Raw genomic sequence first — 24980 nt, forward strand, 5'->3', positions numbered from 1 at the left:
TTCGGTTTTGACAAAGAGCTACTCTTTTTTAAGGCAAAAGGTGTGTCAGAAGAGGGATTTGAACCCTCGCCTCCAATCGGAGACCAGAATACCCCTGTAACTAGGAAGGATTCTCACCTTGAGTCTGGCGCCTTAGACCACTCGGCCATCCTGACAACTACAAAACATTAAAATTCATATTTTTTCACGATTATGTAACATAACATATAGATAATAAGATACAAAGAAAAAGAAACAAAAAATGTTAAAAGCTAATGAAAGATATGGTAAAAAACATTTTTCAATGGAATTTGAGTAACTTATTGAATTCTAAACTAGGCATATGATGATATGTATTGAACTATTATTCCCGTTTCATGTGTTTTCTGTTCTCAAACTATGACATCTATCAAACTATTAATCACTGTTCATGTGTTTTCCTTTCACCATTTGGAGAATTTTTCGGTTTTGACAAAGAGCTACTCTTTTTTAAGGCAAAAGCTGTGTCAGCAGAGGGATTTGAAACCTCGCCTCCAATCGGAGACCAGAATACCCCTGTAACTAGGAAGGATTCTCACCTTGAGTCTGGCGCCTTAGACCACTCGGCCATCCTGAAACTTATAAATCCGTAAAATTCATATTTTTTCATGATTCTGTAACATAACATCTGATATGTCTGATGGTTACATGCAGATCTTAAGATACAAAGAAAAAGAAACAAAAAATGTTAAAAGCTAATGAAAGATATAGTAAAAACATTTTTCAATGGAATTTGAGTAACTTATTGAATTCTAAACTAGGCATATGATGATATGTATTGAACTATTATTCCCGTTTCATGTGTTTTCTGTTCTCAAACTATGACATCTATCAAACTATTAATCACTGTTCATGTGTTTTCCTGTTTCCATTTTCGGTTTTGACAAAGAGCTACTCTTTTTTAAGGCAAAAACTGTGTCAGAAGAGGGATTTGAACCCTCGCCTCCAATCGGAGACCAGAATACCCCTGTAACTAGGAAGGATTCTCACCTTGAGTCTGGCGCCTTAGACCACTCGGCCATCCTGACAACTACAAAACCTTAAAATTCATATTTTTTCATGATTCTGTAACATAATGTCTGATATGTCTGATGGAAACATATAGATAATAAGATACAAAGAAAAATAAACAAAAAATGTTAAAAGCTAATGAAAGATATAGTAAAAAACATTTTTCAATGGAATTTGAGTAACTTATTGAATTCTAAACTAGGCATATGATGATATGTATTGAACTATTATTCCCGTTTCATGTGTTTTCTGTTCTCAAACTATGACATCTATCAAACTATTAATCACTCACTGTTCATGTGTTTTCCTTTCACCATTTGGAGAATTTTTCGGTTTTGACAAAGAGCTACTCTTTTTTAAGGCAAAAGCTGTGTCAGAAGAGGGATTTGAACCCTCGCCTCCAATCGGAGACCAGAATACCCCTGTAACTAGGAAGGATTCTCACCTTGAGTCTGGCGCCTTAGACCACTCGGCCATCCTGACATTATTATTCCCGTTTCATGTGTTTTCTGTTCTCAAACTATGACATCTATCAAACTATTAATCACTGTTCATGTGTTTTCCTGTTTCCATTTGGAGAATTTTTCGGTTTTGACAAAGAGCTACTCTTTTTTAAGGCAAAAGCTATGTCAGAAGAGGGATTTGAACACTCGCCTCCAATCGGAGACCAGAATACCCCTGTAACTAGGAAGGATTCTCACCTTGAGTCTGGCTCCTTAGACCACTCGGCCATATTGACAACTACAAAACCTTAAAATTCATATTTTTTCACGATTATGTAACATAACATCTGATATGTCTGATGGAAACATATAGATAATAAGATACAAAGAAAAAGAAACAAAAAATGTTAAAAGCTAATGAAAGATATGGTAAAAAACATTTTTCAATGGAATTTGAGTAACTTATTGAATTCTAAACTAGGCATATGATGATATGTATTGAACTATTATTCCCGTTTCATGTGTTTTCTGTTCTCAAACTATGACATCTATCAAACTATTAATCACTGTTCATGTGTTTTCCTTTCACCATTTGGAGAATTTTTCGGTTTTGACAAAGAGCTACTCTTTTTTAAGGCAAAAGCTGTGTCAGAAGAGGGATTTGAAACCTCGCCTCCAATCGGAGACCAGAATACCCCTGTAACTAGGAAGGATTCTCACCTTGAGTCTGGCGCCTTAGACCACTCGGCCATCCTGACAACTACAAAACCTTAAAATTCATATTTTTTCCTGATTCTGTAACATAATGTCTGATATGTCTGATGGAAACATATAGATAATAAGATACAAAGAAAAATAAACAAAAAATGTTAAAAGCTAATGAAAGATATAGTAAAAAACATTTTTCAATGGAATCTGAGTAACTTATTGAATTCTAAACTAGGCATATGATGATATGTATTGAACTATTATTCCCGTTTCATGTGTTTTCTGTTCTCAAACTATGACATCTATCAAACTATTAATCACTGTTCATGTGTTTTCCTGTTTCCATTTTTCGGTTTTGACAAAGAGCTACTCTTTTTTAAGGCAAAAGGTGTGTCAGAAGAGGGATTTGAACCCTCGCCTCCAATCGGAGACCAGAATACCCCTGTAACTAGGAAGGATTCTCACCTTGAGTCTGGCGCCTTAGACCACTCGGCCATCCTGACAACTACAAAACATTAAAATTCATATTTTTTCACGATTATGTAACATAACATATAGATAATAAGATACAAAGAAAAATAAACAAAAAATGTTAAAAGCTAATGAAAGATATGGTAAAAAACATTTTTCAATGGAATTTGAGTAACTTATTGAATTCTAAACTAGGCATATGATGATATGTATTGAACTATTATTCCCGTTCCATGTGTTTTCTGTTCTCAAACTATGACATCTATCAAACTATTAATCACTGTTCATGTGTTTTCCTTTCACCATTTGGAGAATTTTTCGGTTTTGACAAAGAGCTACTCTTTTTTAAGGCAAAAGCTGTGTCAGAAGAGGGATTTGAAACCTCGCCTCCAATCGGAGACCAGAATACCCCTGTAACTAGGAAGGATTCTCACCTTGAGTCTGGCGCCTTAGACCACTCTGCCATCCTGAAACTTATAAATCCGTAAAATTCATATTTTTTCATGATTCTGTAACATAACATCTGATATGTCTGATGGTTACATGCAGATCTTAAGATACAAAGAAAAAGAAACAAAAAATGTTAAAAGCTAATGAAAGATATAGTAAAAACATTTTTCAATGGAATTTGAGTAACTTATTGAATTCTAAACTAAGCATATGATGATATGTATTGAACTATTATTCCCGTTTCATGTGTTTTCTGTTCTCAAACTATGACATCTATCAAACTATTAATCACTGTTCATGTGTTTTCCTGTTTCCATTTTCGGTTTTGACAAAGAGCTACTCTTTTTTAAGGCAAAAACTGTGTCAGAAGAGGGATTTGAACCCTCGCCTCCAATCGGAGACCAGAATACCCCTGTAACTAGGAAGGATTCTCACCTTGAGTCTGGCGCCTTAGACCACTCGGCCATCCTGACAACTACAAAACCTTAAAATTCATATTTTTTCATGATTCTGTAACATAATGTCTGATATGTCTGATGGACACATATAGATAATAAGATACAAAGAAAAATAAACAAAAAATGTTAAAAGCTAATGAAAGATATAGTAAAAAACATTTTTCAATGGAATTTGAGTAACTTATTGAATTCTAAACTAGGCATATGATGATATGTATTGAACTATTATTCCCGTTTCATGTGTTTTCTGTTCTCAAACTATGACATCTATCAAACTATTAATCACTCACTGTTCATGTGTTTTCCTTTCACCATTTGGTGAATTTTTCGGTTTTGACAAAGAGCTACTCTTTTTTAAGGCAAAAGCTGTGTCAGAAGAGGGATTTGAACCCTCGCCTCCAATCGGAGACCAGAATACCCCTGTAACTAGGAAGGATTCTCACCTTGAGTCTGGCGCCTTAGACCACTCGGCCATCCTGACATTATTATTCCCGTTTCATGTGTTTTCTGTTCTCAAACTATGACATCTATCAAACTATTAATCACTGTTCATGTGTTTTCCTGTTTCCATTTGGAGAATTTTTCGGTTTTGACAAAGAGCTACTCTTTTTTAAGGCAAAAGCTATGTCAGAAGAGTGATTTGAACACTCGCCTCCAATCGGAGACCAGAATACCCCTGTAACTAGGAAGGATTCTCACCTTGAGTCTGGCTCCTTAGACCACTCGGCCATATTGACAACTACAAAACCTTAAAATTCATATTTTTTCACGATTATGTAACATAACATCTGATATGTCTGATGGAAACATATAGATAATAAGATACAAAGAAAAAGAAACAAAAAATGTTAAAAGCTAATGAAAGATATGGTAAAAAACATTTTTCAATGGAATTTGAGTAACTTATTGAATTCTAAACTAGGCATATGATGATATGTATTGAACTATTATTCCCGTTTCATGTGTTTTCTGTTCTCAAACTATGACATCTATCAAACTATTAATCACTGTTCATGTGTTTTCCTTTCACCATTTGGAGAATTTTTCGGTTTTGACAAAGAGCTACTCTTTTTTAAGGCAAAAGCTGTGTCAGAAGAGGGATTTGAAACCTCGCCTCCAATCGGAGACCAGAATACCCCTGTAACTAGGAAGGATTCTCACCTTGAGTCTGGCGCCTTAGACCACTCGGCCATCCTGACATTATTATTCCCGTTTCATGTGTTTTCTGTTCTCAAACTATGACATCTATCAAACTATTAATCACTGTTCATGTGTTTTCCTGTTTCCATTTGGAGAATTTTTCGGTTTTGACAAAGAGCTACTCTTTTTTAAGGCAAAAGGTGTGTCAGAAGAGGGATTTGAACCCTCGCCTCCAATCGGAGACCAGAATACCCCTGTAACTAGGAAGGATTCTCACCTTGAGTCTGGCTCCTTAGACCACTCGGCCATATTAACAACTACAAAACCTTAAAATTCATATTTTTTCACGATTATGTAACATAACATATAGATAATAAGATACAAAGAAAAAGAAACAAAAAATGTTAAAAGCTAATGAAAGATATGGTAAAAAACATTTTTCAATGGAATTTGAGTAACTTATTGAATTCTAAACTAGGCATATGATGATATGTATTGAACTATTATTCCCGTTTCATGTGTTTTCTGTTCTCAAACTATGACATCTATCAAACTATTAATCACTGTTCATGTGTTTTCCTGTTTCCATTTTCGGTTTTGACAAAGAGCTACTCTTTTTTAAGGCAAAAGCTGTGTCAGAAGAGGGATTTGAACCCTCGCCTCCAATCGGAGACCAGAATACCCCTGTAACTAGGAAGGATTCTCACCTTGAGTCTGGCGCCTTAGACCACTCGGCCATCCTGACAACTACAAAACCTTAAAATTCATATTTTTTCATGATTCTGTAACATAATGTCTGATATGTCTGATGGAAACATATAGATAATAAGATACAAAGAAAAATAAACAAAAAATGTTAAAAGCTAATGAAAGATATAGTAAAAAACATTTTTCAATGGAATTTGAGTAACTTATTGAATTCTAAACTAGGCATATGATGATATGTATTGAACTATTATTCCAGTTTCATGTGTTTTCTGTTCTCAAACTATGACATCTATCAAACTATTAATCACTCACTGTACATGTATTTTCCTTTCACCATTTGGATAATTTTTCGGTTTTGACAAAGAGCTACTCTTTTTTAAGGCAAAAGCTGTGTCAGAAGAGGGATTTGAACCCTCGCCTCCAATCGGAGACCAGAATACCCCTGTAACTAGGAAGAATTCTCACCTTGAGTCTGGCGCCTTAGACCACTCGGCCATCCTGACATTATTATTCCCGTTTCATGTGTTTTCTGTTCTCAAACTATGACATCTATCAAACTATTAATCACTGTTCATGTGTTTTCCTGTTTCCATTTGGAGAATTTTTCGGTTTTGACAAAGAGCTACTCTTTTTTAAGGCAAAAGCTGTGTCAGAAGACGGATTTGAACCCTCGCCTCCAATCGGAGACCAGAATACCCCTGTAACTAGGAAGGATTCTCACCTTGAGTCTGGCGCCTTAGACCACTCGGCCATCCTGACAACTACAAAACCTTAAAATTCATATTTTTTCACGATTATGTAACATAACATCTGATATGTCTGATGGTTACATGCAGATCTTAAGATACAAAGAAAAATAAACAAAAAATGTTAAAAGCTAATGAAAGATATAGTAAAAAACATTTTTCAATGGAATTTGAGTAACTTATTGAATTCTAAACTAGGCATATGATGATATGTATTGAACTATTATTCCCGTTTCATGTGTTTTCTGTTCTCAAACTATGACATCTATCAAACTATTAATCACTCACTGTTCATGTGTTTTCCTTTCACCATTTGGAGAATTTTTCGGTTTTGACAAAGAGCTACTCTTTTTTAAGGCAAAAGCTGTGTCAGAAGAGGGATTTGAACCCTCGCCTCCAATCGGAGACCAGAATACCCCTGTATCTAGGAAGGATTCTCACCTTGAGTCTGGCGCCTTAGACCACTCGGCCATCCTGACATTATTATTCCTGTTTCATGTGTTTTCTGTTCTCAAACTATGACATCTATCAAACTATTAATCACTGTTCATGTGTTTTCCTGTTTCCATTTGGAGAATTTTTCGGTTTTGACAAAGAGCTACTCTTTTTTAAGGCAAAAGGTGTGTCAGAAGAGGGATTTGAACCCTCGCCTCCAATCGGAGACCAGAATACCCCTGTAACTAGGAAGGATTCTCACCTTGAGTCTGGCTCCTTAGACCACTCGGCCATATTGACAACTACAAAACCTTAAAATTCATATTTTTTCACGATTATGTAACATAACATATAGATAATAAGATACAAAGAAAAAGACACAAAAAATGTTAAAAGCTAATGAAAGATATAGTAAAAAACATTTTTCAATGGAATTTGAGTAACTTATTGAATTCTAAACTAGGCATATGATGATATGTATTGAACTATTATTCCCGTTTCATGTGTTTTCTGTTCTCAAACTATGACATCTATCAAACTATTAATCACTGTTCATGTGTTTTCCTGTTTCCATTTTCGGTTTTGACAAAGAGCTACTCTTTTTTAAGGCAAAAGCTGTGTCAGATGAGGGATTTGAACCCTCGCCTCCAATCGGAGACCAGAATACCCCTGTAACTAGGAAGGATTCTCACCTTGAGTCTGGCGCCTTAGACCACTCAGCCATCCTGACACTTATAAATCCTTAAAATTCATATTTTTTCATGATTATGTAACATAACATCTGATATGTCTGATGGTTACATGCAGATCTTAAGATACAAAGAAAAAGAAACAAAACATGTTAAAAGCTAATGAAAGATATAGTAAAAAACATTTTTCAATGGAATTTGAGTAACTTATTGAATTCTAAACTAGGCATATGATGATATGTATTGAACTATTATTCCCGTTTCATGTGTTTTCTGTTCTCAAACTATGACATCTATCAAACTATTAATCACTGTTCATGTGTTTTCCTTTCACCATTTGGAGAATTTTTCGGTTTTGACAAAGAGCTACTCTTTTTTAAGGCAAAAGCTGTGTCAGAAGAGGGATTTGAACCCTCGCCTCCAATCGGAGACCAGAATACCCCTGTAACTAGGAAGGATTCTCACCTTGAGTCTGGCGCCTTAGACCACTCGGCCATCCTGACAACTACAAAACCTTAAAATTCATATTTTTTCATGATTCTGTAACATAATGTCTGATATGTCTGATGGAAACATATCGATAATAAGATACAAAGAAAAATAAACAAAAAATGTTAAAAGCTAATGAAAGATATAGTAAAAAACATTTTTCAATGGAATTTGAGTAACTTATTGAATTCTAAACTAGGCATATGATGATATGTATTGAACTATTATTCCCGTTTCATGTGTTTTCTGTTCTCAAACTATGACATCTATCAAACTATTAATCACTCACTGTTCATGTGTTTTCCTTTCACCATTTGGAGAATTTTTCGGTTTTGACAAAGAGCTACTCTTTTTTAAGGCAAAAGCTGTGTCAGAAGAGGGATTTGAACCCTCGCCTCCAATCGGAGACCAGAATACCCCTGTAACTAGGAAGGATTCTCACCTTGAGTCTGGCGCCTTAGACCACTCAGCCATTCTGACATTATTATTCCCGTTTCATGTGTTTTCTGTTCTCAAACTATGACATCTATCAAACTATTAATCACTGTTCATGTGTTTTCCTTTCACCATTTGGAGAATTTTTCGGTTTTGACAAAGAGCTACTCTTTTTTAAGGCAAATGGTGTGTCAGAATAGGGATTTGAACCTTCGCCTCCAATCGGAGACCAGAATACCCCTGTAACTAGGAAGGATTCTCACCTTGAGTCTGGCGCCTTAGACCACTGGGCCATCCTGACACTTATAAATCCTTAAAATTCATATTTTTTCATGATTATGTAACATAACATCTGATATGTCTGATGGTTACATGCAGATCTTAAGATACAAAGAAAAAGAAACAAAAAATTTTAAAAGCTAATGAAAGATATAGTAAAAAACATTTTTCAATGGAATTTGAGTAACTTATTGAAATCTAAACTAGGCATATGATGATATGTATTGAACTATTATTCCCGTTTCATGTGTTTTCTGTTCTCAAACTATGACATCTATCAAACTATTAATCACTGTTCATGTGTTTTCCTTTCACCATTTGGAGAATGTTTCGGTTTTGACAAAGAGCTACTCTTTTTTAAGGCAAAAGCTGTGTCAGAAGAGGGATTTGAACCCTCGCCTCCAATCGGAGACCAGAATACCCCTGTAACTAGGAAGGATTCTCACCTTGAGTCTGGCGCCTTAGACCACTGGGCCATCCTGACACTTATAAATCCTTAAAATTCATATTTTTTCATGATTATGTAACATAACATCTGATATGTCTGATGGTTACATGCAGATCTTAAGATACAAAGAAAAAGAAACAAAAAATGTTAAAAGCTAATGAAAGATATAGTAAAAAACATTTTTCAATGGAATTTGAGTAACTTATTGAATTCTAAACTAGGCATATGATGACATGTATTGAACTATTATTCCCGTTTCATGTGTTTTCTGTTCTCAAACTATGACATCTATCAAACTATTAATCACTGTTCATGTGTTTTCCTGTTTCCATTTTCGGTTTTGACAAAGAGCTACTCTTTTTTAAGGCAAAAGCTGTGTCAGAAGAGGGATTTGAACCCTCGCCTCCAATCGGAGACCAGAATACCCCTGTAACTAGGAAGGATTCTCACCTTGAGTCTGGCGCCTTAGACCACTCGGCCATCCTGACAACTACAAAACCTTAAAATTCATATTTTTTCATGATTCTGTAACATAATGTCTGATATGTCTGATGGAAACATATAGATAATAAGATACAAAGAAAAATAAACAAAAAATGTTAAAAGCTAATGAAAGATATGGTAAAAAACATTTTTCAATGGAATTTGAGTAACTTATTGAATTCTAAACTAGGCATATGATGATATGTATTGAACTATTATTCCCGTTTCATGTGTTTTCTGTTCTCAAACTATGACATCTATCAAACTATTAATCACTGTTCATGTGTTTTCCTTTCACCATTTGGAGAATTTTTCGGTTTTGACAAAGAGCTACTCTTTTTTAAGGCAAAAGCTGTGTCAGAAGAGGGATTTGAAACCTCGCCTCCAATCGGAGACCAGAATACCCCTGTAACTAGGAAGGATTCTCACCTTGAGTCTGGCGCCTTAGACCACTCGGCCATCCTGACATTATTATTCCCGTTTCATGTGTTTTCTGTTCTCAAACTATGACATCTATCAAACTATTAATCACTGTTCATGTGTTTTCCTGTTTCCATTTGGAGAATTTTTCGGTTTTGACAAAGAGCTACTCTTTTAAGGCAAAAGGTGTGTCAGAAGAGGGATTTGAACCCTCGCCTCCAATCGGAGACCAGAATACCCCTGTAACTAGGAAGGATTCTCACCTTGAGTCTGGCTCCTTAGACCACTCGGCCATATTAACAACTACAAAACCTTAAAATTCATATTTTTTCACGATTATGTAACATAACATATAGATAATAAGATACAAAGAAAAAGAAACAAAAAATGTTAAAAGCTAATGAAAGATATGGTAAAAAACATTTTTCAATGGAATTTGAGTAACTTATTGAATTCTAAACTAGGCATATGATGATATGTATTGAACTATTATTCCCGTTTCATGTGTTTTCTGTTCTCAAACTATGACATCTATCAAACTATTAATCACTGTTCATGTGTTTTCCTGTTTCCATTTTCGGTTTTGACAAAGAGCTACTCTTTTTTAAGGCAAAAGCTGTGTCAGAAGAGGGATTTGAACCCTCGCCTCCAATCGGAGACCAGAATACCCCTGTAACTAGGAAGGATTCTCACCTTGAGTCTGGCGCCTTAGACCACTCGGCCATCCTGACAACTACAAAACCTTAAAATTCATATTTTTTCATGATTCTGTAACATAATGTCTGATATGTCTGATGGAAACATATAGATAATAAGATACAAAGAAAAATAAACAAAAAATGTTAAAAGCTAATGAAAGATATTGTAAAAAACATTTTTCAATGGAATTTGAGTAACTTATTGAATTCTAAACTAGGCATATGATGATATGTATTGAACTATTATTCCAGTTTCATGTGTTTTCTGTTCTCAAACTATGACATCTATCAAACTATTAATCACTCACTGTACATGTATTTTCCTTTCACCATTTGGATAATTTTTCGGTTTTGACAAAGAGCTACTCTTTTTTAAGGCAAAAGCTGTGTCAGAAGAGGGATTTGAACCCTCGCCTCCAATCGGAGACAAGAATACCCCTGTAACTAGGAAGGATTCTCACCTTGAGTCTGGCGCCTTAGACCACTCGGCCATCCTGACAACTACAAAACCTTAAAATTCATATTTTTTCACGATTATGTAACATAACATCTGATATGTCTGATGGTTACATGCAGATCTTAAGATACAAAGAAAAATAAACAAAAAATGTTAAAAGCTAATGAAAGATATAGTAAAAAACATTTTTCAATGGAATTTGAGTAACTTATTGAATTCTAAACTAGGCATATGATGATATGTATTGAACTATTATTCCCGTTTCATGTGTTTTCTGTTCTCAAACTATGACATCTATCAAACTATTAATCACTGTTCATGTGTTTTCCTTTCACCATTTGGAGAATTTTTCGGTTTTGACAAAGAGCTACTCTTTTTTAAGGCAAAAGCTGTGTCAGAAGAGGGATTTGAAACCTCGCCTCCAATCGGAGACCAGAATACCCCTGTAACTAGGAAGGATTCTCACCTTGAGTCTAGCGCCTTAGACCACTCGGCCATCCTGACAACTACAAAAACTTAAAATTCATATTTTTTCATGATTCTGTAACATAATGTCTGATGGAAACATATAGATAATAAGATACAAAGAAAAATAAACAAAAAATGTTAAAAGCTAATGAAAGATATAGTAAAAAACATTTTTCAATGGAATTTGAGTAACTTATTGAATTCTAAACTAGGCATATGATGATATGTATTGAACTATTATTCCCGTTTCATGTGTTTTCTGTTCTCAAACTATGACATCTATCAAACTATTAATCACTGTTCATGTGTTTTCCTTTCACCATTTGGAGAATTTTTCGGTTTTGACAAAGAGCTACTCTTTTTTAAGGCAAAAGCTGTGTCAGAAGAGGGATTTGAACCCTCGCCTCCAATCGGAGACCAGAATACCCCTGTATCTAGGAAGGATTCTCACCTTGAGTCTGGCGCCTTAGACCACTCGGCCATCCTGACATTATTATTCCTGTTTCATGTGTTTTCTGTTCTCAAACTATGACATCTATCAAACTATTAATCACTGTTCATGTGTTTTCCTGTTTCCATTTGGAGAATTTTTCGGTTTTGACAAAGAGCTACTCTTTTTTAAGGCAAAAGGTGTGTCAGAAGAGGGATTTGAACCCTCGCCTCCAATCGGAGACCAGAATACCCCTGTAACTAGGAAGGATTCTCACCTTGAGTCTGGCTCCTTAGACCACTCGGCCATATTGACAACTACAAAACCTTAAAATTCATATTTTTTCACGATTATGTAACATAACATATAGATAATAAGATACAAAGAAAAAGAAACAAAAAATGTTAAAAGCTAATGAAAGATATAGTAAAAAACATTTTTCAATGGAATTTGAGTAACTTATTGAATTCTAAACTAGGCATATGATGATATGTATTGAACTATTATTCCCGTTTCATGTGTTTTCTGTTCTCAAACTATGACATCTATCAAACTATTAATCACTGTTCATGTGTTTTCCTGTTTCCATTTTCGGTTTTGACAAAGAGCTACTCTTTTTTAAGGCAAAAGCTGTGTCAGATGAGGGATTTGAACCCTCGCCTCCAATCGGAGACCAGAATACCCCTGTAACTAGGAAGGATTCTCACCTTGAGTCTGGCGCCTTAGACCACTCAGCCATCCTGACACTTATAAATCCTTAAAATTCATATTTTTTCATGATTATGTAACATAACATCTGATATGTCTGATGGTTACATGCAGATCTTAAGATACAAAGAAAAAGAAACAAAACATGTTAAAAGCTAATGAAAGATATAGTAAAAAACATTTTTCAATGGAATTTGAGTAACTTATTGAATTCTAAACTAGGCATATGATGATATGTATTGAACTATTATTCCCGTTTCATGTGTTTTCTGTTCTCAAACTATGACATCTATCAAACTATTAATCACTGTTCATGTGTTTTCCTTTCACCATTTGGAGAATTTTTCGGTTTTGACAAAGAGCTACTCTTTTTTAAGGCAAAAGCTGTGTCAGAAGAGGGATTTGAACCCTCGCCTCCAATCGGAGACCAGAATACCCCTGTAACTAGGAAGGATTCTCACCTTGAGTCTGGCGCCTTAGACCACTCGGCCATCCTGACAACTACAAAACCTTAAAATTCATATTTTTTCATGATTCTGTAACATAATGTCTGATATGTCTGATGGAAACATATCGATAATAAGATACAAAGAAAAATAAACAAAAAATGTTAAAAGCTAATGAAAGATATAGTAAAAAACATTTTTCAATGGAATTTGAGTAACTTATTGAATTCTAAACTAGGCATATGATGATATGTATTGAACTATTATTCCCGTTTCATGTGTTTTCTGTTCTCAAACTATGACATCTATCAAACTATTAATCACTCACTGTTCATGTGTTTTCCTTTCACCATTTGGAGAATTTTTCGGTTTTGACAAAGAGCTACTCTTTTTTAAGGCAAAAGCTGTGTCAGAAGAGGGATTTGAACCCTCGCCTCCAATCGGAGACCAGAATACCCCTGTAACTAGGAAGGATTCTCACCTTAGACCACTCAGCCATTCTGACATTATTATTCCCGTTTCATGTGTTTTCTGTTCTCAAACTATGACATCTATCAAACTATTAATCACTGTTCATGTGTTTTCCTTTCACCATTTGGAGAATCTGATATGTCTGATGGTTACATGCAGATCTTAAGATACAAAGAAAAAGAAACAAAACATGTTAAAAGCTAATGAAAGATATAGTAAAAAACATTTTTCAATGGAATTTGAGTAACTTATTGAATTCTAAACTAGGCATATGATGATATGTATTGAACTATTATTCCCGTTTCATGTGTTTTCTGTTCTCAAACTATGACATCTATCAAACTATTAATCACTGTTCATGTGTTTTCCTTTCACCATTTGGAGAATTTTTCGGTTTTGACAAAGAGCTACTCTTTTTTAAGGCAAAAGCTGTGTCAGAAGAGGGATTTGAACCCTCGCCTCCAATCGGAGACCAGAATACCCCTGTAACTAGGAAGGATTCTCACCTTGAGTCTGGCGCCTTAGACCACTCGGCCATCCTGACAACTACAAAACCTTAAAATTCATATTTTTTCATGATTCTGTAACATAATGTCTGATATGTCTGATGGAAACATATCGATAATAAGATACAAAGAAAAATAAACAAAAAATGTTAAAAGCTAATGAAAGATATAGTAAAAAACATTTTTCAATGGAATTTGAGTAACTTATTGAATTCTAAACTAGGCATATGATGATATGTATTGAACTATTATTCCCGTTTCATGTGTTTTCTGTTCTCAAACTATGACATCTATCAAACTATTAATCACTCACTGTTCATGTGTTTTCCTTTCACCATTTGGAGAATTTTTCGGTTTTGACAAAGAGCTACTCTTTTTTAAGGCAAAAGCTGTGTCAGAAGAGGGATTTGAACCCTCGCCTCCAATCGGAGACCAGAATACCCCTGTAACTAGGAAGGATTCTCACCTTAGACCACTCAGCCATTCTGACATTATTATTCCCGTTTCATGTGTTTTCTGTTCTCAAACTATGACATCTATCAAACTATTAATCACTGTTCATGTGTTTTCCTTTCACCATTTGGAGAATTTTTCGGTTTTGACAAAGAGCTACTCTTTTTTAAGGCAAATGGTGTGTCAGAATAGGGATTTGAACCTTCGCCTCCAATCGGAGACCAGAATACCCCTGTAACTAGGAAGGATTCTCACCTTGAGTCTGGCGCCTTAGACCACTGGGCCATCCTGACACTTATAAATCCTTAAAATTCATATTTTTTCATGATTATGTAACATAACATCTGATATGTCTGATGGTTACATGCAGATCTTAAGATACAAAGAAAAATAAACAAAAAATGTTAAAAGCTAATGAAAGATATAGTAAAAAACATTTTTCAATGGAATTTGAGTAACTTATTGAATTCTAAACTAGGCATATGATGATATGTATTGAACTATTATTCCCGTTTCATGTGTTTTCTGTTCTCAAACTATGACATCTATCAAACTATTAATCACTGTTCATGTGTTTTCCTTTCACCATTTGGAGAATTTTTCGGTTTTGACAAAGAGCTACTCTTTTTTAAGGCAAAAGCTGTGTCAGAAGAGGGATTTGAAACCTCGCCTCCAATCGGAGACCAGAATACCCCTGTAACTAGGAAGGATTCTCACCTTGAGTCTGGCGCCTTAGACCACTCGGCCATCCTGACAACCACAAAACCTTAAAATTCATATTTTTTCATGATTCTGTAACATAACATCTGATATGTCTGATGGTTACATGCAGATCTTAAGATACAAAGAAAAAGAAACAAAAAATGTTAAAAGCTAATGAAAGATATAGTAAAAACATTTTTCAATGGAATTTTAGTAACTTATTGAATTCTAAACTAGGCATATGATGACATGTATTGAACTATTATTCCCGTTTCATGTGTTTTCTGTTCTCAAACTATGACATCTATCAAACTATTAATCACTGTTCATGTGTTTTCCTGTTTCCATTTTTCGGTTTTGACAAAGAGCTACTCTTTTTTAAGGCAAAAGGTGTGTCAGAAGAGGGATTTGAACCCTCGCCTCCAATCGGAGACCAGAATACCCCTGTAACTAGGAAGGATTCTCACCTTGAGTCTGGCGCCTTAGACCACTCGGCCATCCTGACAACTACAAAACATTAAAATTCATATTTTTTCACGATTATGTAACATAACATATAGATAATAAGATACAAAGAAAAAGAAACAAAAAATGTTAAAAGCTAATGAAAGATATAGTAAAAAACATTTTTCAATGGAATTTGAGTAACTTATTGAATTCTAAACTAGGCATATGATGATATGTATTGAACTATTATTCCCGTTTCATGTGTTTTCTGTTCTCAAACTATGACATCTATCAAACTATTAATCACTCACTGTTCATGTGTTTTCCTTTCACCATTTGGAGAATTTTTCGGTTTTGACAAAGAGCTACTCTTTTTTAAGGCAAAAGCTGTGTCAGAAGAGGGATTTGAACCCTCGCCTCCAATCGGAGACCAGAATACCCCTGTAACTAGGAAGGATTCTCACCTTGAGTCTGGCGCCTTAGACCACTCGGCCATCCTGACATTATTATTCCCGTTTCATGTGTTTTCTGTTCTCAAACTATGACATCTATCAAACTATTAATCACTGTTCATGTGTTTTCCTGTTTCCATTTGGAGAATTTTTCGGTTTTAACAAAGTGCTACTCTTTTTTAAGGCAAAAGCTATGTCAGAAGAGGGATTTGAACACTCGCCTCCAATCGGAGACCAGAATACCCCTGTAACTAGGAAGGATTCTCACCTTGAGTCTGGCTCCTTAGACCACTCAGCCATATTGACAACTACAAAACCTTAAAATTCATATTTTTTCACGATTATGTAACATAACATCTGATATGTCTGATGGAAACATATAGATAATAAGATACAAAGAAAAAGAAACAAAAAATGTTAAAAGCTAATGAAAGATATGGTAAAAAACATTTTTCAATGGAATTTGAGTAACTTATTGAATTCTAAACTAGGCATATGATGATATGTATTGAACTATTATTCCCGTTTCATGTGTTTTCTGTTCTCAAACTATGACATCTATCAAACTATTAATCACTGTTCATGTGTTTTCCTTTCACCATTTGGAGAATTTTTCGGTTTTGACAAAGAGCTACTCTTTTTTAAGGCAAAAGCTGTGTCAGAAGAGGGATTTGAAACCTCGCCTCCAATCGGAGACCAGAATACCCCTGTAACTAGGAAGGATTCTCACCTTGAGTCTGGCGCCTTAGACCACTCGGCCATCCTGACATTATTATTCCCGTTTCATGTGTTTTCTGTTCTCAAACTATGACATCTATCAAACTATTAATCACTGTTCATGTGTTTTCCTGTTTCCATTTGGAGAATTTTTCGGTTTTGACAAAGAGCTACTCTTTTTTAAGGCAAAAGGTGTGTCAGAAGAGGGATTTGAACCCTCGCCTCCAATCGGAGACCAGAATACCCCTGTAACTAGGAAGGATTCTCACCTTGAGTCTGGCTCCTTAGACCACTCGGCCATATTAACAACTACAAAACCTTAAAATTCATATTTTTTCACGATTATGTAACATAACATATAGATAATAAGATACAAAGAAAAAGAAACAAAAAATGTTAAAAGCTAATGAAAGATATGGTAAAAAACATTTTTCAATGGAATTTGAGTAACTTATTGAATTCTAAACTAGGCATATGATGATATGTATTGAACTATTATTCCCGTTTCATGTGTTTTCTGTTCTCAAACTATGACATCTATCAAACTATTAATCACTGTTCATGTGTTTTCCTGTTTCCATTTTCGGTTTTGACAAAGAGCTACTCTTTTTTAAGGCAAAAGCTGTGTCAGAAGAGGGATTTGAACCCTCGCCTCCAATCGGAGACCAGAATACCCCTGTAACTAGGAAGGATTCTCACCTTGAGTCTGGCGCCTTAGACCACTCGGCCATCCTGACAACTACAAAACCTTAAAATTCATATTTTTTCATGATTCTGTAACATAATGTCTGATATGTCTGATGGAAACATATAGATAATAAGATACAAAGAAAAATAAACAAAAAATGTTAAAAGCTAATGAAAGATATTGTAAAAAACATTTTTCAATGGAATTTGAGTAACTTATTGAATTCTAAACTAGGCATATGATGATATGTATTGAACTATTATTCCAGTTTCATGTGTTTTCTGTTCTCAAACTATGACATCTATCAAACTATTAATCACTCACTGTACATGTATTTTCCTTTCACCATTTGGATAATTTTTCGGTTTTGACAAAGAGCTACTCTTTTTTAAGGCAAAAGCTGTGTCAGAAGAGGGATTTGAACCCTCGCCTCCAATCGGAGACAAGAATACCCCTGTAACTAGGAAGGATTCTCACCTTGAGTCTGGCGCCTTAGACCACTCGGCCATCCTGACAACTACAAAACCTTAAAATTCATATTTTTTCACGATTATGTAACATAACATCTGATATGTCTGATGGTTACATGCAGATCTTAAGATACAAAGAAAAATAAACAAAAAATGTTAAAAGCTAATGAAAGATATAGTAAAAAACATTTTTCAATGGAATTTGAGTAACTTATTGAATTCTAAACTAGGCATATGATGATATGTATTGAACTATTATTCCCGTTTCATGTGTTTTCTGTTCTCAAACTATGACATCTATCAAACTATTAATCACTGTTCATGTGTTTTCCTTTCACCATTTGGAGAATTTTTCGGTTTTGACAAAGAGCTACTCTTTTTTAAGGCAAAAGCTGTGTCAGAAGAGGGATTTGAAACCTCGCCTCCAATCGGAGACCAGAATACCCCTGTAACTAGGAAGGATTCTCACCTTGAGTCTAGCGCCTTAGACCACTCGGCCATCCTGACAACTACAAAAACTTAAAATTCATATTTTTTCATGATTCTGTAACATAATGTCTGATGGAAACATATAGATAATAAGATACAAAGAAAAATAAACAAAAAATGTTAAAAGCTAATGAAAGATATAGTAAAAAACATTTTTCAATGGAATTTGAGTAACTTATTGAATTCTAAACTAGGCATATGATGATATGTATTGAACTATTATTCCCGTTTCATGTGTTTTCTGTTCTCAAACTATGACATCTATCAAACTATTAATCACTGTTCATGTGTTTTCCTTTCACCATTTGGAGAATTTTTCGGTTTTGACAAAGAGCTACTCTTTTTTAAGGCAAAAGCTGTGTCAGAAGAGGGATTTGAACCCTCGCCTCCAATCGGAGACCAGAATACCCCTGTATCTAGGAAGGATTCTCACCTTGAGTCTGGCGCCTTAGACCACTCGGCCATCCTGACATTATTATTCCTGTTTCATGTGTTTTCTGTTCTCAAACTATGACATCTATCAAACTATTAATCACTGTTCATGTGTTTTCCTGTTTCCATTTGGAGAATTTTTCGGTTTTGACAAAGAGCTACTCTTTTTTAAGGCAAAAGGTGTGTCAGAAGAGGGATTTGAACCCTCGCCTCCAATCGGAGACCAGAATACCCCTGTAACTAGGAAGGATTCTCACCTTGAGTCTGGCTCCTTAGACCACTCGGCCATATTGACAACTACAAAACCTTAAAATTCATATTTTTTCACGATTATGTAACATAACATATAGATAATAAGATACAAAGAAAAAGAAACAAAAAATGTTAAAAGCTAATGAAAGATATAGTAAAAAACATTTTTCAATGGAATTTGAGTAACTTATTGAATTCTAAACTAGGCATATGATGATATGTATTGAACTATTATTCCCGTTTCATGTGTTTTCTGTTCTCAAACTATGACATCTATCAAACTATTAATCACTGTTCATGTGTTTTCCTGTTTCCATTTTCGGTTTTGACAAAGAGCTACTCTTTTTTAAGGCAAAAGCTGTGTCAGATGAGGGATTTGAACCCTCGCCTCCAATCGGAGACCAGAATACCCCTGTAACTAGGAAGGATTCTCACCTTGAGTCTGGCGCCTTAGACCACTCAGCCATCCTGACACTTATAAATCCTTAAAATTCATATTTTTTCATGATTATGTAACATAACATCTGATATGTCTGATGGTTACATGCAGATCTTAAGATACAAAGAAAAAGAAACAAAACATGTTAAAAGCTAATGAAAGATATAGTAAAAAACATTTTTCAATGGAATTTGAGTAACTTATTGAATTCTAAACTAGGCATATGATGATATGTATTGAACTATTATTCCCGTTTCATGTGTTTTCTGTTCTCAAACTATGACATCTATCAAACTATTAATCACTGTTCATGTGTTTTCCTTTCACCATTTGGAGAATTTTTCGGTTTTGACAAAGAGCTACTCTTTTTTAAGGCAAAAGCTGTGTCAGAAGAGGGATTTGAACCCTCGCCTCCAATCGGAGACCAGAATACCCCTGTAACTAGGAAGGATTCTCACCTTGAGTCTGGCGCCTTAGACCACTCGGCCATCCTGACAACTACAAAACCTTAAAATTCATATTTTTTCATGATTCTGTAACATAATGTCTGATATGTCTGATGGAAACATATCGATAATAAGATACAAAGAAAAATAAACAAAAAATGTTAAAAGCTAATGAAAGATATAGTAAAAAACATTTTTCAATGGAATTTGAGTAACTTATTGAATTCTAAACTAGGCATATGATGATATGTATTGAACTATTATTCCCGTTTCATGTGTTTTCTGTTCTCAAACTATGACATCTATCAAACTATTAATCACTCACTGTTCATGTGTTTTCCTTTCACCATTTGGAGAATTTTTCGGTTTTGACAAAGAGCTACTCTTTTTTAAGGCAAAAGCTGTGTCAGAAGAGGGATTTGAACCCTCGCCTCCAATCGGAGACCAGAATACCCCTGTAACTAGGAAGGATTCTCACCTTAGACCACTCAGCCATTCTGACATTATTATTCCCGTTTCATGTGTTTTCTGTTCTCAAACTATGACATCTATCAAACTATTAATCACTGTTCATGTGTTTTCCTTTCACCATTTGGAGAATCTGATATGTCTGATGGTTACATGCAGATCTTAAGATACAAAGAAAAAGAAACAAAACATGTTAAAAGCTAATGAAAGATATAGTAAAAAACATTTTTCAATGGAATTTGAGTAACTTATTGAATTCTAAACTAGGCATATGATGATATGTATTGAACTATTATTCCCGTTTCATGTGTTTTCTGTTCTCAAACTATGACATCTATCAAACTATTAATCACTGTTCATGTGTTTTCCTTTCACCATTTGGAGAATTTTTCGGTTTTGACAAAGAGCTACTCTTTTTTAAGGCAAAAGCTGTGTCAGAAGAGGGATTTGAACCCTCGCCTCCAATCGGAGACCAGAATACCCCTGTAACTAGGAAGGATTCTCACCTTGAGTCTGGCGCCTTAGACCACTCGGCCATCCTGACAACTACAAAACCTTAAAATTCATATTTTTTCATGATTCTGTAACATAATGTCTGATATGTCTGATGGAAACATATCGATAATAAGATACAAAGAAAAATAAACAAAAAATGTTAAAAGCTAATGAAAGATATAGTAAAAAACATTTTTCAATGGAATTTGAGTAACTTATTGAATTCTAAACTAGGCATATGATGATATGTATTGAACTATTATTCCCGTTTCATGTGTTTTCTGTTCTCAAACTATGACATCTATCAAACTATTAATCACTCACTGTTCATGTGTTTTCCTTTCACCATTTGGAGAATTTTTCGGTTTTGACAAAGAGCTACTCTTTTTTAAGGCAAAAGCTGTGTCAGAAGAGGGATTTGAACCCTCGCCTCCAATCGGAGACCAGAATACCCCTGTAACTAGGAAGGATTCTCACCTTAGACCACTCAGCCATTCTGACATTATTATTCCCGTTTCATGTGTTTTCTGTTCTCAAACTATGACATCTATCAAACTATTAATCACTGTTCATGTGTTTTCCTTTCACCATTTGGAGAATTTTTCGGTTTTGACAAAGAGCTACTCTTTTTTAAGGCAAATGGTGTGTCAGAATAGGGATTTGAACCTTCGCCTCCAATCGGAGACCAGAATACCCCTGTAACTAGGAAGGATTCTCACCTTGAGTCTGGCGCCTTAGACCACTGGGCCATCCTGACACTTATAAATCCTTAAAATTCATATTTTTTCATGATTATGTAACATAACATCTGATATGTCTGATGGTTACATGCAGATCTTAAGATACAAAGAAAAATAAACAAAAAATGTTAAAAGCTAATGAAAGATATAGTAAAAAACATTTTTCAATGGAATTTGAGTAACTTATTGAATTCTAAACTAGGCATATGATGATATGTATTGAACTATTATTCCCGTTTCATGTGTTTTCTGTTCTCAAACTATGACATCTATCAAACTATTAATCACTGTTCATGTGTTTTCCTTTCACCATTTGGAGAATTTTTCGGTTTTGACAAAGAGCTACTCTTTTTTAAGGCAAAAGCTGTGTCAGAAGAGGGATTTGAAACCTCGCCTCCAATCGGAGACCAGAATACCCCTGTAACTAGGAAGGATTCTCACCTTGAGTCTGGCGCCTTAGACCACTCGGCCATCCTGACAACTACAAAACCTTAAAATTCATATTTTTTCATGATTATGTAACATAACATCTGATATGTCTGATGGTTACATGCAGATCTTAAGATACAAAGAAAAAGAAACAAAAAATGTTAAAAGCTAATGAAAGATATAGTAAAAACATTTTTCAATGGAATTTGAGTAACTTATTGAATTCTAAACTAGGCATATGATGACATGTATTGAACTATTATTCCCGTTTCATGTGTTTTCTGTTCTCAAACTATGACATCTATCAAACTATTAATCACTGTTCATGTGTTTTCCTGTTTCCATTTTCGGTTTTGACAAAGAGCTACTCTTTTTTAAGGCAAAAGCTGTGTCAGAAGAGGGATTTGAACCCTCGCCTCCAATCGGAGACCAGAATACCCCTGTAACTAGGAAGGATTCTCACCTTGAGTCTGGCGCCTTAGACCACTCGGCCATCCTGACAACTACAAAACATTAAAATTCATATTTTTTCACTGTAACATATGTCTGAACTGATAAACATATAGATAATAAGATACAAAGAAAAAGAAACAAAAAATGTTAAAAGCTAATGAAAGATATAGTAAAAAACATTTTTCAATGGAATTTGAGTAACTTATTGAATTCTAAACTAGGCATATGATGATATGTATTGAACTATTATTCCCGTTTCATGTGTTTTCTGTTCTCAAACTATGACATCTATCAAACTATTAATCACTGTTCATGTGTTTTCCTTTCACCATTTGGAGAATTTTTCGGTTTTGACAAAGAGCTACTCTTTTTTAAGGCAAAAGCTCTGTCAGAAGAGGGATTTGAACCCTCGCCTCTAATCGGAGATCAGAATACCCCTGTAACTAGGAAGGATTCTCACCTTGAGTCTGGCGCCTTAGACCACTCGGCCATCCTGACATTATTATTCCCGTTTCATGTGTTTTCTGTTCTCAAACTATGACATCTATCAAACTATTAATCACTGTTCATGTGTTTTCCTGTTTCCATTTGGAGAATTTTTCGGTTTTAACAAAGTGCTACTCTTTTTTAAGGCAAAAGCTATGTCAGAAGAGGGATTTGAACACTCGCCTCCAATCGGAGACCAGAATACCCCTGTAACTAGGAAGGATTCTCACCTTGAGTCTGGCTCCTTAGACCACTCAGCCATATTGACAACTACAAAACCTTAAAATTCATATTTTTTCACGATTATGTAACATAACATCTGATATGTCTGATGGAAACATATAGATAATAAGATACAAAGAAAAAGAAACAAAAAATGTTAAAAGCTAATGAAAGATATGGTAAAAAACATTTTTCAATGGAATTTGAGTAACTTATTGAATTCTAAACTAGGCATATGATGATATGTATTGAACTATTATTCCCGTTTCATGTGTTTTCTGTTCTCAAACTATGACATCTATCAAACTATTAATCACTGTTCATGTGTTTTCCTTTCACCATTTGGAGAATTTTTCGGTTTTGACAAAGAGCTACTCTTTTTTAAGGCAAAAGCTGTGTCAGAAGAGGGATTTGAAACCTCGCCTCCAATCGGAGACCAGAATACCCCTGTAACTAGGAAGGATTCTCACCTTGAGTCTGGCGCCTTAGACCACTCGGCCATCCTGACATTATTATTCCCGTTTCATGTGTTTTCTGTTCTCAAACTATGACATCTATCAAACTATTAATCACTGTTCATGTGTTTTCCTGTTTCCATTTGGAGAATTTTTCGGTTTTGACAAAGAGCTACTCTTTTTTAAGGCAAAAGGTGTGTCAGAAGAGGGATTTGAACCCTCGCCTCCAATCGGAGACCAGAATACCCCTGTAACTAGGAAGGATTCTCACCTTGAGTCTGGCTCCTTAGACCACTCGGCCATATTAACAACTACAAAACCTTAAAATTCATATTTTTTCATGATTAACATGTATACTGATAAACATATAGATAATAAGATACAAAGAAAAATAAACAAAAAATGTTAAAAGCTAATGAAAGATATTGTAAAAAACATTTTTCAATGGAATTTGAGTAACTTATTGAATTCTAAACTAGGCATATGATGATATGTATTGAACTATTATTCCAGTTTCATGTGTTTTCTGTTCTCAAACTATGACATCTATCAAACTATTAATCACTCACTGTACATGTATTTTCCTGTTCACCATTTGGATAATTTTTCGGTTTTGACAAAGAGCTACTCTTTTTTAAGGCAAAAGCTGTGTCAGAAGAGGGATTTGAACCCTCGCCTCCAATCGGAGACAAGAATACCCCTGTAACTAGGAAGGATTCTCACCTTGAGTCTGGCGCCTTAGACCACTCGGCCATCCTGACAACTACAAAATCTTAAAATTCATATTTTTTCATGATTCTGTGACATAATGTCTGATATGTCTGATGGAAACATATAGATAATAAGATACAAAGAAAAATAAACAAAAAAATTTAAAAGCTAATGAAAGATATAGTAAAAAACATTTTTCAATGGAATTTGAGTAACTTATTGAATTCTAAACTAGGCATATGATGATATGTATTGAACTATTATTCCAGTTTCATGTGTTTTCTGTTCTCAAACTATGACATCTATCAAACTAGTAATCACTCACTGTACATGTATTTTCCTTTCACCATTTGGATAATTTTTCGGTTTTGACAAAGAGCTACTCTTTTTTAAGGCAAAAGCTGTGTCAGAAGAGGGATTTGAACCCTCGCCTCCAATCGGAGACCAGAATACCCCTGTAACTAGGAAGGATTCTCACCTTGAGTCTGGCGCCTTAGACCACTCGGCCATCCTGACATT

The 24980-nt window shown here is 34.8% G+C and overlaps 28 non-coding genes across 28 annotated transcripts; all 28 read right to left on the reverse strand.

Annotated features, from left to right (window-relative positions):
• Positions 1 to 43: 43 nt before the first annotated feature.
• trnal-caa (transfer RNA leucine (anticodon CAA)) lies at positions 44 to 155 on the reverse strand. Its single transcript has 2 exons — positions 118 to 155; positions 44 to 89 (listed from the first exon to the last, which is right to left on the reverse strand). It is a non-coding gene; the product is annotated as a tRNA-Leu (tRNA).
• Positions 156 to 934: 779 nt separating this feature from the next.
• Positions 935 to 1046, reverse strand: trnal-caa (transfer RNA leucine (anticodon CAA)). The gene is made up of 2 exons: positions 1009 to 1046; positions 935 to 980 (listed from the first exon to the last, which is right to left on the reverse strand). It is a non-coding gene; the product is annotated as a tRNA-Leu (tRNA).
• A 354-nt stretch (positions 1047 to 1400) lies between these two features.
• trnal-caa (transfer RNA leucine (anticodon CAA)) lies at positions 1401 to 1512 on the reverse strand. Its single transcript has 2 exons — positions 1475 to 1512; positions 1401 to 1446 (listed from the first exon to the last, which is right to left on the reverse strand). It is a non-coding gene; the product is annotated as a tRNA-Leu (tRNA).
• Positions 1513 to 2571: 1059 nt separating this feature from the next.
• On the reverse strand, positions 2572 to 2683 carry trnal-caa (transfer RNA leucine (anticodon CAA)). Its single transcript has 2 exons — positions 2646 to 2683; positions 2572 to 2617 (listed from the first exon to the last, which is right to left on the reverse strand). It is a non-coding gene; the product is annotated as a tRNA-Leu (tRNA).
• Positions 2684 to 3462: 779 nt separating this feature from the next.
• trnal-caa (transfer RNA leucine (anticodon CAA)) lies at positions 3463 to 3574 on the reverse strand. Its single transcript has 2 exons — positions 3537 to 3574; positions 3463 to 3508 (listed from the first exon to the last, which is right to left on the reverse strand). It is a non-coding gene; the product is annotated as a tRNA-Leu (tRNA).
• A 354-nt stretch (positions 3575 to 3928) lies between these two features.
• trnal-caa (transfer RNA leucine (anticodon CAA)) lies at positions 3929 to 4040 on the reverse strand. Its single transcript has 2 exons — positions 4003 to 4040; positions 3929 to 3974 (listed from the first exon to the last, which is right to left on the reverse strand). It is a non-coding gene; the product is annotated as a tRNA-Leu (tRNA).
• A 1292-nt stretch (positions 4041 to 5332) lies between these two features.
• Positions 5333 to 5444, reverse strand: trnal-caa (transfer RNA leucine (anticodon CAA)). Its single transcript has 2 exons — positions 5407 to 5444; positions 5333 to 5378 (listed from the first exon to the last, which is right to left on the reverse strand). It is a non-coding gene; the product is annotated as a tRNA-Leu (tRNA).
• A 354-nt stretch (positions 5445 to 5798) lies between these two features.
• On the reverse strand, positions 5799 to 5910 carry trnal-caa (transfer RNA leucine (anticodon CAA)). Its single transcript has 2 exons — positions 5873 to 5910; positions 5799 to 5844 (listed from the first exon to the last, which is right to left on the reverse strand). It is a non-coding gene; the product is annotated as a tRNA-Leu (tRNA).
• A 610-nt stretch (positions 5911 to 6520) lies between these two features.
• On the reverse strand, positions 6521 to 6632 carry trnal-caa (transfer RNA leucine (anticodon CAA)). The gene is made up of 2 exons: positions 6595 to 6632; positions 6521 to 6566 (listed from the first exon to the last, which is right to left on the reverse strand). It is a non-coding gene; the product is annotated as a tRNA-Leu (tRNA).
• A 1036-nt stretch (positions 6633 to 7668) lies between these two features.
• trnal-caa (transfer RNA leucine (anticodon CAA)) lies at positions 7669 to 7780 on the reverse strand. The gene is made up of 2 exons: positions 7743 to 7780; positions 7669 to 7714 (listed from the first exon to the last, which is right to left on the reverse strand). It is a non-coding gene; the product is annotated as a tRNA-Leu (tRNA).
• Positions 7781 to 8134: 354 nt separating this feature from the next.
• Positions 8135 to 8246, reverse strand: trnal-caa (transfer RNA leucine (anticodon CAA)). The gene is made up of 2 exons: positions 8209 to 8246; positions 8135 to 8180 (listed from the first exon to the last, which is right to left on the reverse strand). It is a non-coding gene; the product is annotated as a tRNA-Leu (tRNA).
• A 606-nt stretch (positions 8247 to 8852) lies between these two features.
• On the reverse strand, positions 8853 to 8964 carry trnal-caa (transfer RNA leucine (anticodon CAA)). Its single transcript has 2 exons — positions 8927 to 8964; positions 8853 to 8898 (listed from the first exon to the last, which is right to left on the reverse strand). It is a non-coding gene; the product is annotated as a tRNA-Leu (tRNA).
• A 340-nt stretch (positions 8965 to 9304) lies between these two features.
• On the reverse strand, positions 9305 to 9416 carry trnal-caa (transfer RNA leucine (anticodon CAA)). The gene is made up of 2 exons: positions 9379 to 9416; positions 9305 to 9350 (listed from the first exon to the last, which is right to left on the reverse strand). It is a non-coding gene; the product is annotated as a tRNA-Leu (tRNA).
• A 1034-nt stretch (positions 9417 to 10450) lies between these two features.
• On the reverse strand, positions 10451 to 10562 carry trnal-caa (transfer RNA leucine (anticodon CAA)). Its single transcript has 2 exons — positions 10525 to 10562; positions 10451 to 10496 (listed from the first exon to the last, which is right to left on the reverse strand). It is a non-coding gene; the product is annotated as a tRNA-Leu (tRNA).
• A 354-nt stretch (positions 10563 to 10916) lies between these two features.
• trnal-caa (transfer RNA leucine (anticodon CAA)) lies at positions 10917 to 11028 on the reverse strand. The gene is made up of 2 exons: positions 10991 to 11028; positions 10917 to 10962 (listed from the first exon to the last, which is right to left on the reverse strand). It is a non-coding gene; the product is annotated as a tRNA-Leu (tRNA).
• An 803-nt stretch (positions 11029 to 11831) lies between these two features.
• Positions 11832 to 11943, reverse strand: trnal-caa (transfer RNA leucine (anticodon CAA)). Its single transcript has 2 exons — positions 11906 to 11943; positions 11832 to 11877 (listed from the first exon to the last, which is right to left on the reverse strand). It is a non-coding gene; the product is annotated as a tRNA-Leu (tRNA).
• A 1036-nt stretch (positions 11944 to 12979) lies between these two features.
• trnal-caa (transfer RNA leucine (anticodon CAA)) lies at positions 12980 to 13091 on the reverse strand. Its single transcript has 2 exons — positions 13054 to 13091; positions 12980 to 13025 (listed from the first exon to the last, which is right to left on the reverse strand). It is a non-coding gene; the product is annotated as a tRNA-Leu (tRNA).
• Positions 13092 to 13941: 850 nt separating this feature from the next.
• trnal-caa (transfer RNA leucine (anticodon CAA)) lies at positions 13942 to 14053 on the reverse strand. The gene is made up of 2 exons: positions 14016 to 14053; positions 13942 to 13987 (listed from the first exon to the last, which is right to left on the reverse strand). It is a non-coding gene; the product is annotated as a tRNA-Leu (tRNA).
• A 1510-nt stretch (positions 14054 to 15563) lies between these two features.
• On the reverse strand, positions 15564 to 15675 carry trnal-caa (transfer RNA leucine (anticodon CAA)). Its single transcript has 2 exons — positions 15638 to 15675; positions 15564 to 15609 (listed from the first exon to the last, which is right to left on the reverse strand). It is a non-coding gene; the product is annotated as a tRNA-Leu (tRNA).
• Positions 15676 to 16007: 332 nt separating this feature from the next.
• Positions 16008 to 16119, reverse strand: trnal-caa (transfer RNA leucine (anticodon CAA)). The gene is made up of 2 exons: positions 16082 to 16119; positions 16008 to 16053 (listed from the first exon to the last, which is right to left on the reverse strand). It is a non-coding gene; the product is annotated as a tRNA-Leu (tRNA).
• A 1292-nt stretch (positions 16120 to 17411) lies between these two features.
• Positions 17412 to 17523, reverse strand: trnal-caa (transfer RNA leucine (anticodon CAA)). Its single transcript has 2 exons — positions 17486 to 17523; positions 17412 to 17457 (listed from the first exon to the last, which is right to left on the reverse strand). It is a non-coding gene; the product is annotated as a tRNA-Leu (tRNA).
• Positions 17524 to 17877: 354 nt separating this feature from the next.
• Positions 17878 to 17989, reverse strand: trnal-caa (transfer RNA leucine (anticodon CAA)). Its single transcript has 2 exons — positions 17952 to 17989; positions 17878 to 17923 (listed from the first exon to the last, which is right to left on the reverse strand). It is a non-coding gene; the product is annotated as a tRNA-Leu (tRNA).
• Positions 17990 to 18792: 803 nt separating this feature from the next.
• trnal-caa (transfer RNA leucine (anticodon CAA)) lies at positions 18793 to 18904 on the reverse strand. The gene is made up of 2 exons: positions 18867 to 18904; positions 18793 to 18838 (listed from the first exon to the last, which is right to left on the reverse strand). It is a non-coding gene; the product is annotated as a tRNA-Leu (tRNA).
• A 1036-nt stretch (positions 18905 to 19940) lies between these two features.
• Positions 19941 to 20052, reverse strand: trnal-caa (transfer RNA leucine (anticodon CAA)). Its single transcript has 2 exons — positions 20015 to 20052; positions 19941 to 19986 (listed from the first exon to the last, which is right to left on the reverse strand). It is a non-coding gene; the product is annotated as a tRNA-Leu (tRNA).
• Positions 20053 to 20902: 850 nt separating this feature from the next.
• trnal-caa (transfer RNA leucine (anticodon CAA)) lies at positions 20903 to 21014 on the reverse strand. Its single transcript has 2 exons — positions 20977 to 21014; positions 20903 to 20948 (listed from the first exon to the last, which is right to left on the reverse strand). It is a non-coding gene; the product is annotated as a tRNA-Leu (tRNA).
• A 1509-nt stretch (positions 21015 to 22523) lies between these two features.
• On the reverse strand, positions 22524 to 22635 carry trnal-caa (transfer RNA leucine (anticodon CAA)). Its single transcript has 2 exons — positions 22598 to 22635; positions 22524 to 22569 (listed from the first exon to the last, which is right to left on the reverse strand). It is a non-coding gene; the product is annotated as a tRNA-Leu (tRNA).
• A 1764-nt stretch (positions 22636 to 24399) lies between these two features.
• trnal-caa (transfer RNA leucine (anticodon CAA)) lies at positions 24400 to 24511 on the reverse strand. Its single transcript has 2 exons — positions 24474 to 24511; positions 24400 to 24445 (listed from the first exon to the last, which is right to left on the reverse strand). It is a non-coding gene; the product is annotated as a tRNA-Leu (tRNA).
• Positions 24512 to 24865: 354 nt separating this feature from the next.
• On the reverse strand, positions 24866 to 24977 carry trnal-caa (transfer RNA leucine (anticodon CAA)). The gene is made up of 2 exons: positions 24940 to 24977; positions 24866 to 24911 (listed from the first exon to the last, which is right to left on the reverse strand). It is a non-coding gene; the product is annotated as a tRNA-Leu (tRNA).
• Positions 24978 to 24980: the final 3 nt, after the last annotated feature.

The sequence above is a fragment of the Oncorhynchus clarkii genome, chromosome 30 (genome assembly GCF_045791955.1).
Source record: "Oncorhynchus clarkii lewisi isolate Uvic-CL-2024 chromosome 30, UVic_Ocla_1.0, whole genome shotgun sequence".
Taxonomy (NCBI): domain Eukaryota; kingdom Metazoa; phylum Chordata; class Actinopteri; order Salmoniformes; family Salmonidae; genus Oncorhynchus; species Oncorhynchus clarkii.